The sequence below is a fragment of the Aplysia californica genome, unplaced genomic scaffold (genome assembly GCF_000002075.1).
Source record: "Aplysia californica isolate F4 #8 unplaced genomic scaffold, AplCal3.0 scaffold00764, whole genome shotgun sequence".
Taxonomy (NCBI): Eukaryota; Metazoa; Mollusca; class Gastropoda; order Aplysiida; family Aplysiidae; genus Aplysia; species Aplysia californica.
Window position 1 is genome coordinate 154,138 of NW_004798034.1, and position 9,960 is coordinate 164,097.

Genomic DNA, 9,960 nt, shown 5'->3' on the forward strand with positions numbered 1-9,960 from the left:
CACTAGGCCACCGACGCCACACTAAAACCATGAGGTCAGAAAGCAAAGTTTAATGCTCCGTCTGTTCTATTAAAATTGTAAATTCGGAATTATCTTCAAGATAATGTTCAAAGATTTGCATTCGAAATAATGGACACATTGTGAAAGTCAAAATCTTTAACGTTAAATTTCTCAAAACTAGATAGATCCTCTGAGCAGATAGAACTTCTGAGGAAACGATTTTCATCCTCCGCACCATACACGCCATTTTCAAACCCCGCACCATACACGTCATTTTCATACCCCACACCATACACGTCATTTTCATACCCCACACCATACACACCATTTTCATACCCTGCACCATACACCCCATTTTCATACCCCACACCATACACGCCATCTTCATACCCCACACCATACACGCCATTTTCATACCCCGCACCATACACGCCACACAGCTCTAAGACAGACGTAAAACCTCATTACATAATGCCAAATGTTGTTGAATAAGATGGAAGGGTTCTATCTGTGTTTTGTGGATGTTTCAAGTTAAATCTTGTTGAGGGTTCAATCAGAAATACACAATATTATGGCGATACACATTTCGTTCTGAAATGACTTTTCCGATCCAAGTGAAATACACATGGGGAAAAAATTGCAATGTTCTATTTGCTTTTGAGTTTGAAATTCCCAAATTCTGACGTCCAGTATCTCAAAAATACCTCTAACGCTAAGAGACTCCTCCTAATCTCCAACAATGACGATGTACTGAGATGGATGTAAGATATCGGCCCACAATGTTCTGAGCACCGAGAGTTGTGGGGCTGTAAAGTCAGCGGACCGGAGTGACACCTATGTGGCATGTTGTTGTCATTGGCTGACATTTACTGCTAAAAACTGCTGGTGCAAGAGCGACCCAACCTGTTTAAACTTTAAACATAATATATTGTACGTGTAATTCGTTCGTCAATGTCTGTCACTCGATGACCGATACATCTGTCCAGTAGAATATTTCTTAAGGGAAATAGAAAAAAGAATAAGGATTGAGATGACCCGCGGCTCTTACTGTGGCCAGTAAGACCAATCCTGGCAAAGAAAAGTTTGTTATGTTTTGAGGGGGAGGGGGGGGGGCAGGTTTTTTCGGGAGGAAAGAGGGGGGGGGGGGAGGCTGAAATTCAAATTTCTTTTAAAGAAATTAATTGTCTTTCTTATTAAGACTAGATTTAAAAATACACTCTTTAGTGAATAATAGTAATATTTCGTTAAGTATAAATTGAAAACAACTTTCACACCAATGGACAAAGAGAAGTTTTCGACCTTTCGTTTACCACTGTTAATGAATAACACCCATGTGTCTAGCTACTCTCTTCTACTTTCATTTGTGACGTCCTTGACATTAGCGTGGCCCCTGTGGAGAAAAGAAAGCGTGCCTCAAGATGACAAAAAGAAGACAGCGGACAGACCCCACAAGTGTCCGGCACGTACTATCCGGAAGAAACACTTTAATTCCACAGGATACAAGACTCCGCGTCTTTTCAGTGCTGTCATAGTGAACTTGAGCAACAGTTCATAAATGACCGAGTGTGTAACTCCTTCACGCGGATTGCCGTTCTGGGCAGCTCTAAACATGTCCTGCCCCCTAACTAAGCCGGGACGCGCTTCCAAAAAGAAGTTACTAAGTGAATTTCGGGGTGTCAAGCTCTTGACAAATACATGAACACTCCTTGTCAAACTGAAGTTAATTTTCAACATAAACCCAGTTCCTTGGGCCGAGGGTTTTCTGGAAATCCCCGTACAAGCCCTGATCCCAGCGTGCGACTAGAGCACGGACTTGCGTTTTGACAATCGCTCGCCACTAGAGCGCGTAGAATTATTGAGTCACAGTTGACATCACACTAGACAACAATAGTGGACAACACCCACTTCCTACCCTGGCCATCCATCCGTTTTGAAGGTGGAAAGGGGGAGGGGAGTGTAGAGGCGGAAAGGAGGGGGGGGGGCGTCCGCCCTTCACTTTCTTCTGCATCGATTTCCACAGGTCGTAAGATCCTGGCATAGAGCAGACCACACCACACGTGACCGCTACTGGACAATGGCCGGACACAAGCGGCCCCACGCGCCGGGCGCGAGCCTCAGACAAAGTGACCTCCGGGGCAGGTGGCCTGTTAGGCTGGACCTCACAGCTGAGATTGGGGCCAGGCTATTAAACTGCGACAGGCGCCGTTTCGTCAGACTAGCTCGGATGTCCGCGCTACATCGTATGAGCCCAATTCTCGCACCCAACAAACCTATCCTTTAACGCATGTTAGTGTATTTTGTACGTGAACGTAGAACCATATGAGTTATCGCGTCCTTTAACAATGGTTTTTGTTTTCACTTTTGCTGGTGGCAAGATATTTTGACAAATACCTGAAAGATGGTTAGGTTTCGAGTGGTTTGAAAGAAATTGGACAATTCCTCTCCTTTCGACACTCGCAGTGCTTGGCTTGTGGTTGGCGGTCAGCCGAATAGAAATTGTTATTAGTTAACAACATACGATGAAAAAAGAAAACACCCTCTGCCCCATCCCTCCCTCCCCCCTCCCCAAAAAAGGGGGAAAAAACAAGCTAACAAACAACGCGGTTCGTCTTCAACCTCCCCCCCCCCCTTTCCCCTCCCCTGAAGACTGTGAATGCATTGTTTTATTTCAATTGAATATGGTATTCTCTTATGAAATACAATGATTCTCAAGCACTACAATCTATCATTCGATTAAAATAATGTGACAGTTATGATGTCAAAGCAAGCAAATGCGTAATCGTTCATCAAGAGTCATTCAGATCTCGAGAAAGGCCATGAGACAAGATTTTCTCCTGTATACACACACGTGCATCGGTATAAGAATGCAAGCACTCACCCACAACGTGCGAAGTCAGTCACCCGCGCCCGCACGTGTGCGCGTACATTTCCTTTGAGCCGTTATAGGCAGGAGAAGTCGTGACGGCGAGAGATGTCGTGAGAAAGAGCTGTCTAGCTGCGTTACTGGAGGTCATAAATCTCTGGATTTTCCTGAGTCTCAGGGGGAGACCACTATACATTATCCCATCACCTGTTCTTGGGCAACGTCTGTCTGTCTATCTGTCTGTCTGTCTGTCTGTCTGTCTGTCTGTCTGTCTGTCTGTCTGTCTGTCTGTCTTTCTGTCTGTCCTGTTCTTTTTCGCCTCCTCTCACTCTCTCTTTCTCATTCCTTCTCTCTCTCCCTCCCTCTCTTTCTCTCTCTCCCTCCCTCCCTCTCTCTCTCTCTCTCTCTCTCTCTCTCTCTCTCTCTCTCTCTCTCTCTCTCTCTCTCTCTCTCTCTCTCTCTCTCTCTCTCTCACGCTTTTATACCTTCTCAATCCATCTCCTTCTCCCTCCCCATTACTCTCTTCCCCCTCCCTGCTCCACCTCTATCTCTCCCTCCCCCCCCCCTCTCTCTCTCTCTCTCTCTCTCTCTCTCTCTCTCTCTCTCCCACCATTCTCCCTCATCCCCCCTCATCCCCCTCTTCTCTCTCTTTTTCTTTCTTTTCCAGATTCCTGCTGAAACCGACAAATTTAACGAGGGGGCGCCCAACGGTTTTTGATTCAACCAAAACAAGAGAGGAACGAGAGTATTCTCGCTCCTGTGGATGACATAACAAGACACCCTCCCACTTGCCAACAGAACTTTATCGCCACAAGAGTTCCACAAGCGAGCAATTAGCAGCCCGGAGCGAACACATAGCTACTCCCCTCTCTACCTGTATACCGCAAGGGAGATCAAAGGTGCGCTCTCCGAGGGGAGGGGATAAATCTCTACTGTCGTCACCTGATGCGAGAAAAGGTGAAACATTGATCTCGGTCTTATTGGGGGTGAATCTGTCGACCGGCAGTATATGGAGGGATGGAAAGGGAGAGAGAGAGAGAGAGAGAGAGAGAGAGAGAGAGAGAGACAGAGAGAGAGACAGAGAGACAGAGAGACAGAGAGACAGAGAGACAGAGAGACAGAGAGAGAAAGAGAGAGGGGTGTTGAGAAAAAAGAAAAAAATCTAAGAAGTCTGTCGATTGCGTGATGAGAAGATAACAAGTCGTTGAAAACATGACAATGTTTGCTGCTCCAGATTCGAAGAAATAAATCGTTGAATTTTTAACAATAAGACATGGTTAATTAAGTTTTACTCGCAGCAGGAAGCTCTGACAAATTGGCCCACATACTGTTCTTATGTTATCTTTCCCTATCGCATCTTCCCCATCATCTTGCTTATGAACTAAAAATTTAAACTTTTGATCTTGCATGCTACTTGATTTTATCCACGCCGCAAGCCCTGTCTCCCACTCACCCCATACCCGTTTATACCGTCGTTTATACCTTTCATTCCACCCTCCCCCTAATTTGATCCGTTGGCTTGATTCTTCTATAGCCTTTTACAGTCTAACCTTTCAAAAGAAAATTATAGGAATGTGCTGCACCTCTTGTTCATAATTTGTTTCTTGCTATGACTACGCAATGGACCCAGAGTTCTTTCTGCTACCGCCGAACAGCATTTCGATATCCAGCTGTTAAAATATTTTAATTACAGTTTCTGAATTTGTGGTTTATCTGTGCATGTGTGGCATGTGTACAAGAATTATTTCCTTTTTTTTCGAAATTCAAATTCTAAAAAGAATGTAAACGCAAGAAAATTTGCACCATCTAATGTACAATTGTTTTTAAAGTGGCCACATTTTTATTCTCTCTTGCATTTCTTTGATTAGTACATTTTGACAGTTTGTCGACCATTTCTTGTATTAGTTTTATGCCTCTGGGTTTTCACCCCGTCTTTATTTTCTTTCTCGCCACTCATTAATGCGTTGAGAATAAATGTCACAACTTTTTAACTCACGAGCGTTCAGAAAGCTGAAAAGTGTTGTACTTTGCCCGAAATACCCCCGACCGAGCCAGTGCCAAGCACACCGCAGGGATAGACCACGATTACAGTGAATGCACGACTGCTGCTTCCAGAGACAATGAGACGAAATCAAATAAAGCACTTAAATTTTGGGTACTAAGCCACGTGGAAAAGAGCGACAAATGGCGTTGGCGGTGAATGGAGAAAAGGGGGAGGGGTCTGCGGAAATGTTCTCTAAACAAGACCTTATAATCAACGATTATTGCAGCCACAAATTAGCAGGAAATTCCCGGAATCTCGTCCACAGCCTTTTGTGGAAACGATTAGCCCTTGGGAGCGAGAGAGTGCCGCTAGAAGACAGATGAACCAATCAACAGTTGACGACAAAAGTCACAAACGGTTCGCTGGAAACCCAAACAGGAAGGACACCCTTCAATAACGATGATCTTGGAAACATTACGGCCCCCCGCCCCAAAGTTTGATCTCCGATCGACGCGTCATCAAAGCGGTGCAGACACACAGGGGGGTATTTGTAGCGCGCTCGTGGACAACAGATGTAGGACACATTCGCGCCACTCCATGGCCACCCAGGGATGTCGGAGTCTGGCGCGAAAAGTTCATGATGTGTTTGTTTGTTGTGGCTTCCATTTGGGCGGGTTGCTGCCCTTTGACGCCCTCCCACAACACCGCCCTGACTGCTCAGATGGACGCAGGGGTGGTCAGGGGGTGTTGATCTACGTAATGTCGTGAACAACTGGGGACTGTGCTACTGATTGGTACTGGTTTCTTTGTATCATTGTTTGGCTGGACACAACAACCGTGTGCCACGCGCTGAAAGTCCTGGTTCGAGTCCGTAGTAAGGAAAGGATGTCCTTGTTTTTGCTGTTCTGTAGTTGTTGTTATTGTTGTTGCTTTTGTTATTGCAGCTGTTGTGGTTAATTAGTTTTGTTAGTGTTGCTGTTGCTGCTGTTGCTAATTGCTGTCGTTGCTGTTGTTGTTAAGCACTGTTTTCAATACTGTAAATGTATATAAACTGCCGGACCTCCGAATTGAATCGAAAATTCGATTCCGATAGGACAAGGCAGAGCTGTTGGGCAGCCTTAAAAACTCCCCGAACAATCAAAGTTAAAAAACACACCTCTGGGTATTCAACCAGGGCCATCCTTACCACAGTCCAATAAGATATCGGCTAAGCTAAAGGCGCCCTATTGCTCTTTTGTAGCTACTTTCTATCTCCTTTATGCTTTTAAATGAGGTCAATTAATCATTGATCTTGCAAATATCGGTTTGTTGTCAACTAGTGACGAGAATGCTGCTCTGGAAGGCCATATTATTGCTTGGGGTTTTTTTCTGTCTGCTTCGCTTTTTTTACAACACTAAATGTCTATTGCGGAGATGCCATGCATATAGGGCTTTAAAAAGTTTTTTTGTTGTTGTTGGTTGGTTGTTTTTTTTTGGGGGGGGAGGGGTTAAACTAATGAAAGGGGGTAGTTACTCCTACTTGGTTTTCTTGACTTTAATCTAATTCGTCCTCGTGGTATAAGGAAATTGCATGGTACAACTTACTGAGGTCATTTTTAGTAGTTAAGTCCTGAGTCGTGAGTCACTGATCCTTTAAAGTAGCTATTTACTGTAAGTACCGACTTTGTCATAAATCTTATTGAATCCAATAAATAGACGGTTAGCAGTAAAGTTTTTGGTGCAAAGGTTTGATGTGCTTTTCACAATGCTGACTTCAAGACTGAGGACTTTGGTTTCTGGAAGGGGGTAGGGGTGGGGAGATTGAACCAGTGACACACCCTACTTCATTACTTAAATCGCTTATCAACATTACGGCAATCACCCCTTCATTTATTCACTATTTAGGTACATTGTATAACACTCTTTTCCACTATATCGGGTTATTTCAGAGTCAAAAATTCCGAAAGTAACGTCCACCTCACAGAATATCGAGCCTTAAAAACACGACAATTCAATCCAAGTTCAATATGTCCCCCTTCCGTACTCAAACCATGACCGTCCTCTCCATGGTCCATCGTGACACGGTGCGCCCCACAATTCTAAAGGAAAGACGTTATAGAGGATCATACCACCCCCCATCTCCCTCAGTCCTCGCCAAAAATAAACAACAAAACAAAACAAAATAAAACAGTTTTTTAAATCCTCAAAAGCTAACTAAATTATAAAAAAGCAACAGCAAAACAAAAACAAACAAAAAATTAAGTAAAAAAGAAATGGTGGAAGAATTAAAAGAGCGAGTCCTTTCTTTTTTGGGGGGAGGGTGGGAGGGGGTTACCTTTGCGAAACTTTACACCTCGTTTATAAGTCAATGGAGACTGTAATGTATTTAGACAGACACACGGAAAGTCAAGTAAATAAACAGGGAGGTTTATAAAGGTAAAAACGCTTACTATCTTCGGTTTTTGGGGTTGTTTTTAAAAAAAATTATTACACCACCAAAAATGAATGTAAAAACATTTATCGCCGATGCCTATTTTAAAACTTGCACTTACGATAGTAATGATAGATATTGGTGGAAGCGTTAAGAACTTACTTAGAGCAGTAATGGTTTCTTAGTCAGTACATGAGGCTTCCACTTGAAGTGTTCACTTTATACCTTGTAAAGTAGTTATAATATAATATCTTACGAGGAAAAAATCCAACAAAACAACAAACAAAACCTCCCCAAGGGAGGCGGAATTTTCGCCTGTCAAACCTGGAGTGCCTTATTAGAGTTTCGGATTTGCTCTTTAAAATAAAGACGAAGGGAAAGGAAAAGAAAGGAAACAGAGATTGCCTGAAATTCACTTTTATTTCATTTATTTTTTAAATTTTACTAAAATTCTTTTTTTTGGGTGTAGTTTACAATCATTGAAACGTTCATGGTGAATTGCACGATGGTTACCCAACGGACGAACAAAAAGAACATACTGGTGTGTGCCAACTTTTCAAATTCCGTAACAAAGAAAATGGCGCTCGGAGGACACTTCAAGAAGCCACTTATAATTTTCGACCTCCTTTCCCTTTAAAATAACCCCCCCCCCCAACCCCCCCCCCCCGAAAACAAAACAAAACTTGCCCTTTCGTTTTTCTTCTGTATAATTAATTAGCCCTTTTAATACATGAGAGCTATTGCGCACGTCGCTTCCTGCCTACAAAAACGGCTGTACGAGCCAGGAACATTTCATCTGCACTGGTGACACAACTGTCTGCCGCACGCCAGGAGCGCATGCCAATACCTTTGTTTGCCCATGAATAATCAAACCCGATCAAAGAAGAAAAGAAAGTGTGCAAAAATGCACACTGTCGGGTATTTTTCCACAAGCACCATCAGCTTTTGGAGAAAAGAAAAAAAGAAAAAGAAAAAAGAAGTACAATCTCCAGATAGCTCAAGAGGAAATATTATGAGTAAAGCAGGAAGCATTCAGGAACCAATCAACTGCAATAAAATCTAATTCATTTCACGTCTCCCTGCGTGCCGGGAAAGAGGAGACAACCGGCATGTAACGACCGACAGGCGTCCAGTCTTGTATCACCAGGCGGCGCCACGCGGCTCAGTCAGCGCGTCACGTGCCGGCGGAGTCTCACCAAGGACTTCCTGCCACGCATGCGCGGAACAACGGTTCGCTTTTGATTTCTGACGCCTTCGCTATCATACAGGGTATTCACTCTCATTACTAAAAAAGATTGGATCATTGAGTTGTTTCGTTTATTGCTTGTGAATCGGGGTTGACATTTCCTTTGCTTATTGAAAAGCTGACTACTGAGAGAAAACAAAATAAAACTATGATTTTAATAATAATATTGTGTGTATATGAAAGTTTGAGCTCACATTTGGGTGTATTGATGTATGTGTCTGTATGTGTATTGGTTTTTTGTTGTTGCATACTTGTTTGTGTGTATGCATGTGTGTGTGTTTAAGTGAGTGTGTATGTGTGTATATGTGTTTGTGTGTATGTGTGAGTGTGTGTGTGTGTGTGTGTGTGTGTGAGTGCGTGTGTGTTTATGTGTGTGTGACCGGGGGGGGGGGGGATATCTCGCACTCCCGACTTCATCATTTTCAATCTGTATTTTACATTTTCTCTCTCTCTCTCTCTCTCTCTCTCTCTCTCTCTCTCTCTCTCTCTCTCTCTCTCTCTCTCTCTCTCTCTCTCTCTCTCTCTGTCTGTCTGTGTCTGTCTCTCTCTCTCTCTCTCTCTCCTCGCCTCAAAGAACAACATCTGAATGGGACATAGAACTGTCCAAGTCTGCAATACACCGAAACAAAAAATAGAAAGATAAAGAAAGGAGCATAGCAAAGATACATGTATATATAGGCTATTTGTGAGGCAGCGTGGTGGAATCAGGCTCTCCTCAAAATAATCAAAGTTAAGAAACTTGCATTTTTCCGCAGGTTTGTGAATTTTTATCTAGTTTTTGGTTTTTTTGTTCAACACCTTTCATGCCCATTAAAGAACTCATTTCTGGGTGGATTTTTCTGAAAAACGTTGATTCAAGGTACAAAAATTGAAAATATTCAGTTACCACGTACTCTTAAGCTAAGGAAATAACTAATCTTTGGAGGCCATTTTCTCACTAATTTTACCTCCGAAAACAGGTGATCCCCAACTCCTTCTTTCGCAAATATCTCGACTTGTATTCAAGGTAAATGGATCTTTTTTTCATCCAAATAAAGACAAGTAAACATGCTTTAAGATGATACCAATAACTCTACATGCCCAAAAATTGACGAGAGCCTGATTCCACCACGCTGCCTCACATATTATACAAAAAGCTTCCAAACAAACAACATACACGCATGACATCACAAACATGTAAACTCAGTGTGAAAAAAAGACATTAAAAAACTAGAAAAAAGAAATACCATAATGCAGCCAGTGGGAAGGAATAGCAGAAATCGATGTTGCCCCGCCCATGCACTGTTTGTGTAGGCAATCGGCCATTGCTGTCTTCTGATTGGTTCGTTCAGAGAGATTGGTGGCGGGGCTGATTTTGTCGTGAATGAAAAGGAGAGGTGTTCTTAGTTGGCGCGTGGGGGTGTCGCGTGTACAGTGCACAAAGTTCGTGTCTGTCTGTCTGTCTGTCTGTCTGTCTG